Source organism: Monodelphis domestica, chromosome 2, assembly GCF_027887165.1.
Source record: "Monodelphis domestica isolate mMonDom1 chromosome 2, mMonDom1.pri, whole genome shotgun sequence".
Classification (NCBI taxonomy): domain Eukaryota; kingdom Metazoa; phylum Chordata; class Mammalia; order Didelphimorphia; family Didelphidae; genus Monodelphis; species Monodelphis domestica.
This window is the reverse complement of record NC_077228.1, coordinates 133845861-133852203: the sequence shown is the minus strand read 5'-3', so window position 1 is coordinate 133852203 and position 6343 is coordinate 133845861.

Here is a 6343-nt window from a genome sequence, read left to right as displayed (position 1 = left end):
TTAACTGGGTAGGGGGTGGGAAAATTGGCTCAGTGGATTGACAACCAGGCCTAGAGATGGGTGGTTCTGGGTCCCTTAATCTTCATTGCCTAGCCTTAATTGCTCTTTTGCCTTGGAACCAATACACAGTATTGATTTTAAGATGGAAGGTAAGAATTTTAACTAAAGAAAATAAAATAAAAGCCCTACTAACAACTCTAAAATAGAGAAAGGACAAAACAATTTCTGGGCACGTACACTTTCATGCATCTTGATGTTGCCAGATTGAGTCAATTTGAGCAAAACCTCATTGATTCATGCTAAGAATGGAGGAAGGAGGCTTAATCTGAATGAATGAATAATTTTAAAGAAATATAATTTTATTGTGACCTTGAGGAGGCCACCTCAGTTTTCTCTGCAAAATGACAGACTTCCCTTCTCAATAAACTCAAGTCACTCCCTTTTATAGGAGCAAATATAAACTCTCCTGCTTGGCATTTAAAGCTCTCCAATCTAGACCTTCCACCTTGTCTTATCTTTACTGTGCTTTATTCTCCTCCATACACTCTATGGCTTAACAAGACAGTCCATCTCCTGTTTTCTTCCCTTTATACTGCCTGTCCTAAAACAAAGAACACATTTCCTTTTGCCTTTGCTGCGTGGAATGTAAAATTTCTGTAAAAATGACCAGATTGGCCTGGGGAAATGTCCTTGAAATCAAATTGAATATCTGTATAAAATCTGTAGCATTCCTCTACTTGTAATAGTGCTGTCTTTTGGTTTTCTTCTTTTCACCAAGACTTGTTCATTTGGGTAACTTTTCCTCTTAATATTGGAATATAACATGCCATATTGGGCAAGAAAATCCCTAAATTCTCTTTCAGCTCTAATATTCTAGTAGTTGGAACTGGGCTAATCAAATATTGAGAAGTTTAGGTCCTACCTTAATAATAGATAAGGATATAGGAATCGTTGGCAAATAGAATATGAAATAGAATATTAGGTGCCTGCTTGAGCAGTAGGAATCTCTAACTCATGCTGAAATGATCTGTATTTTAAGGGAAATGGATTCTTTGAAGTTTCTTGAAAAGATTTCTTGATCCTCCTTGCAGCTTTGCTCCCATTATTTCATAGCATTCCAGATTAAGAAGATGCTTTAAAGATCCTCCAGTCCACTCTCCTACTCTTCTATATCAGCACTGAAAGGGCACCATCCAAACTCTGCTTCAGGTGACTCCCTCAAAAGGAAACATTTCTTTTTTTCCAGATGGCTCTAATGGGAAGTTCTCCCTTGTATTGTATTGGAGTTTGCTTCCCTGGTGCTTTGACTCATTATCTTCCTCCTCACCAATCAACTCGGCCTTCTCTGAACCTTCCATTCTATCAAGAACATCACCATCCTCTCAGTCACCAAGGTTGGGCAGTTTTAGTGTCATTAGCTCACATATCTATAGGTGCCATATTATGATGGTCCCCCTCCATGACATGTCTCCCTCACATCACTTTCTCTCCACTCACACAGCTATCTTTCTAGTTCAGATCTTCATAATCTCTAATCTGGACTATTGCAGTAGCCTCTCAACTGGGCCCTCTGCTCAAGTTTCTCATCATTCCATTCCATTTTCCACATAGCTGCCAAATGATTTTCCCCAAGACTGATCATACTACTTCCCCTCTTAAAAAGCTCAAGTCGGGGGCAGCTGGGTAGCTCAGTGGATTGAGAGCCAGTCCTAGAGATGGGAGGTCCTAGGTTCAAATCTGGCCTCAGATACTTCCCAGCTGTGTAACCCTGGGTAAGTCACTTAACCTCCATTGCCTAGCCCTTACCACTCTTCTGCCTTGGAGCCAATACATAGTATTGATTCCAAGTTGGAAGGTAAGGGTTTAAAAAAAAACAACTCAAGTCACTCCCTCTTACAGGATCAAACATAAACTTTTCTGCTTGGCTCTTTGCTTAGGTTCATTCAATTAGGAAGTGTCTGAGGCCAGATTTGACCCTAGGAATCCAATGAGCCAAATAATTTCCCCCCTGCCTCAGGTTCTTTTTTTTTTTAACTCTTACCTTCCACTTTAGAATCAATACTGTGTATTGGTTCCAAGGGAGAAAAATTGTAAGGGCTAGGCAATGGAGCTTAAGTGACTTGCTCAGGGTTACATAGCTAGGAAGGGTCTGAAGACAAATTTGAACCCAGGACCTCTAGGCCTGGCTCTCAATCCACAGAGCTACTCATCTTTTCTTCTGCCTCACATTTTTAAAAAATAGCTATCATCACTTTCCTAGGTCTTCCTTTCTCCAGACTAGACCTTCTACTGCTTTCTATTTTTTTTTTTACATGCCATAATTTTGAGATTTCCCTTTAACATTCTGAACAGCTAACTGGGAACTCATTTGCAATCTGTCATTGTACCTTCTAAAGTGTATCTTCTAAACATAAACATAGAACTCCAGAAACAGACTAACCTAGAGTACCCTCTCTTTTTCTGCACAACGTTCTTCTAACTCCTTATCTAGCATGCTTTGGTTCAAGTCTCTCTTATTTGAGTTTATAAACCCTTTCAGTTTGGAGATTATTGCTTTTGAGAAGGCAAAGCAAAACAGGAAATAAAACCTTCCACTTGCTCTCTTTTGCCCATCTTCACCAACCCATGGAGCTATTTAATAAATTAAATAAGACCCATTAAGTAAGACAAAATTTGTAAAAGGCTTTATCGCAGTGCCTGGCAGAGAGTGGACATTTAATAAATGTTTATATTTTTCCTTTATCTCCTACTTTATTTTAATTTATTTTCCTGCTTTGTTCGCTGCTCACTATGCCTTTTCTGGTGGTTTTTGCTTTCTGGAAAATCCTGTGGAATGAGCATGACATTAATGGTTAGTAGAACCATTTCTTATGTCAAATAGTTTGTATAGTATTGGGGTCAACTGTTCTCTGAATGTTTGATAGAATTCACAGGTGAATCCATCAGGCCCTGGGGATTTTTTCTTAGGAAGTTCTTTGATGGCTTGATGGATTTCAATTTCTGATATGGGATTATTTAAGAATTCTATTTCCTCTTCTGTTAGTCTAGGCAGTTTGTATTTTTGTATATATTCATCCATTTCTCCTAAATTGGTGTATTTATTGCCATATAATTGGGCAAAGTAATTTCTAATGATTGCCTTAATTTCCTCCTCATTGGAGGTGCTGTCCCCCTTTTCATCTTTAATGCTGTGAATTTGCTTTTCTTCCTTCCTTTTTTTAATTAGATTGACCAGTACTTTGTCTATTTTGTTTGTTTTTTCAAAGTACCAGCTTCTTGTCTTATTTATTAAATCAATAGTTCTATCACTTTCGATTTTATTAATTTCTCCCTTAATTTTTAGGATTTCTAATTTGGTTTTCTGCTGGGGGTTTTTAATTTGATCGCTTTCGAGTTTTTTCAATTGCATTTCCAATTGATTGATCTCTGCTCTCCCTTGTTTGTTAATATGAGCTTTCAGGGATATGAATTTGCCTCTGATTACCGCTTTGGCTGCATCCCAAAAGGTTTGAAAGGATGTTTCGCCATTGTCATTTTCCTTGATGAAATTATTAATTGTTTCTATGATTTCTTCTTTAGCTAAACGGTTTTGGAGTATCATATTGTTTAATTTCCAATTGGTTTTAGATTTGGTTTTCCATGTACCATTACTAATCATTATTTTTATTGCCTTGTGATCTGAGAAGGCTGCATTCATTATTTCTGCTTTTTTGCATTTGTGTGCTATATTTCTGTGACCTAATGTATGGTCAATTTTTGTGAATGTGCCATGTGGTGCTGAGAAGAAGGTGTATTCCTTTTTATCCCTATTTATTTTTCTCCATATGTCTATTAATTCTAATTTTTCTAAGATTTCATTCACTTCTTTTACCTCTTTCTTATTTATTTTTTGATTTGATTTATCTAAATTTGATAATGGTTGGTTTAAGTCTCCCACTAGTATGGTTTTATTGTCTATTTCTTCCTTCAATTCTCCTAGTTTCTCCATTAGAAATTTGGGTGCTATATTATTTGGTGCATACATGTTGATTAATGATATTTCCTCATTGTCTAGAGTCCCTTTTAACAAAATATGATTACCTTCCCTATCCCTTTTGATCAGGTCTATTTTTGCATTGGCTTTATCAGATATCATGATTACCACTCCTGCCTTCTTTCTATCAGTTGAGGCCCAGAAGGTCTTACTCCATCCTTTAATTCTGACCTTGTGGGTGTCAACCCGCCTCATGTGTGTTTCTTGAAGACAACATATGGTAGGGTTTTGGATTCTAATCCATTCTGCTATTCGTCTACGTTTTATGGGTGAGTTCATCCCATTCACGTTCAAAGTTATGATTGTCATTTGTGTACTCCCTGGCATTTTGATTGCCTTCCCTAATTCTAACCTTTTCTTCTTCGGCTCTACCTTTTAGTCCAGTGATTTACTTTGAATCAGTCCCCCTTGTCCCCTCCCTTGATGTTTCCCTTTTTAGTCCCTCCCTTTTTGTTCCCTCCCCCTCCCCCCCTCTCTTTCCCTCCCTTTTTGTTCTCCCTCTCCCCCTCCCCCCCTTGGTTTTCCCTTCTCCTTACCCTTGTTGGGTAAGATAGAATTCAAGATCCCAATGGATCTGGATGTTTTTCCCTCTCAGAGTTGATTTCCCTGAGATTGAGGTTTAAGTAAACCCCCCCCCTCTCTTCCTCTCCTTCTTATAGGAGTTTTCTTCCCCTCCCCTTCCCCTGTGAATCTTTGTGTGAGGACCATTATTCTATTTGGTCTTTCTTTACCCCCTATTTATACATTACATTTTCCCCACATATTAGTATACATAGGTTGATATAAATGTAGTCCTTATAGAAGAGAGTTTGAGTAAAAGAAGATAACATTTTTCCCCTTTCCTTAATATTTACCTTTTCAGGTATTCCTTGCTCTTTGATTTTCGGTATCAAACTTTCCACAGAGCTCTGGTCTTTTCTTTGCAAAAAGTTGGAAGTCTTCTATTTTGTTGAATGCCCATACTTTCCCTTGGAAGTATATAGTCAGTTTTGCTGGGTAGCTGATTCTTGGTTGGAGACCCAGCTCTCTTGCCTTTCTGAAGATCATGTTCCATGCCTTACGATCATTCAGAGTAGAACTTGCAAGGTCTTGGGTGACCCTGATTGGCATTCCTTTATATCTAAATTGTCTTTTTCTGGCTTCCTGTAGGATTTTTTCTTTTGTTTGATAGCTTTGGAATTTGGCAATTACATTCCTGGGAGTTGTCTTTTGGGGGTTTAGTGTAGAAGGTGTTCTGTGAGCTCTGTCAGTGGATGTATTGCCCCCTTGTTCTAGAATCTCTGGGCAATTTTCTTTGATTATATCTTGTATCACCATGTCCAGTTTGGTGTTTATTTCTGGCTTATCTGGGAGTCCAATTATTCTTAAATTATCCCTTCTCCCCCTATTTTCCAGATCTATCACCTTGTCGGTGAGATATTTTATGTTCTCTTCTAATTTCTTGGTATTTTGGCTTTGCTTTATTGCTTCTTGCTCTTTTACACGATCATTGTCTTCCAGCTGCCTGATTCTGGCCTTTAAAGCCTGGTTTTCTTTTACAGTTTGGTCAAACTGGTTTTGTAGATGCGTGAATTTCTTTTGCATTATTTCCAACTTTTCCTCCCAGAAGGCTTCCATCTTTTTGGTCATTTCTGATTCAAATTCTTCATAGGTTTGTGGAGAGTTTCCATTTCCTTTGGAAGGTTTTGGAGCATTTTCTTTTATATTATCTTCTGTCTGCTCTGTATTTTGTATTTTGGCTCCATAGAATGTGTCCAAAGTCGCCCCTTTCTTCTTATTTTTCTTGGTATTTTGGGGCTTCTGTGGTTCTGTGGAGTTTGCCATTTCTGAATGTGGAGGATTAGTTTTTCTTGTCTCTTTCTGGTGTTCAGGGGCTTTAGTCCTGGGCAGATAGTTCTATGAGCTTTCCCTGGGTTAAACTGAATATGCCTCACTGGAACTGGAATGGAAGGGTCGGACCACGAGGCCACACTCTCCCCCTGGCTCGATTTCCGGAAGTTGCCTTCAGAATCGCTGGCTGTGAGGCTGTTTCGTCGGCCTGCGGGGGGATGGGCTGCCGCTTCCCCAAGCTCCGAGAGCACAGACTTTCACTGAGACTTGGATAGCAGGATCCAGCCCGTGAGGCTGTCTTGCCCGCCCTGAGGGTTGCTGTTGTTTTGACCAGCTCTCTGCAGCGGAGGCTCCAGGCAGTAACTTTCACCCGGACTGAGGGCTCTTTGCAGCGGAGGCCCCAGGCAGTAACTTTCACCCGGACCGACCGGCTCTTTGACCGACCGGCTCTTTGCAGTGGAAGCCCCAGGCAGTAACTTT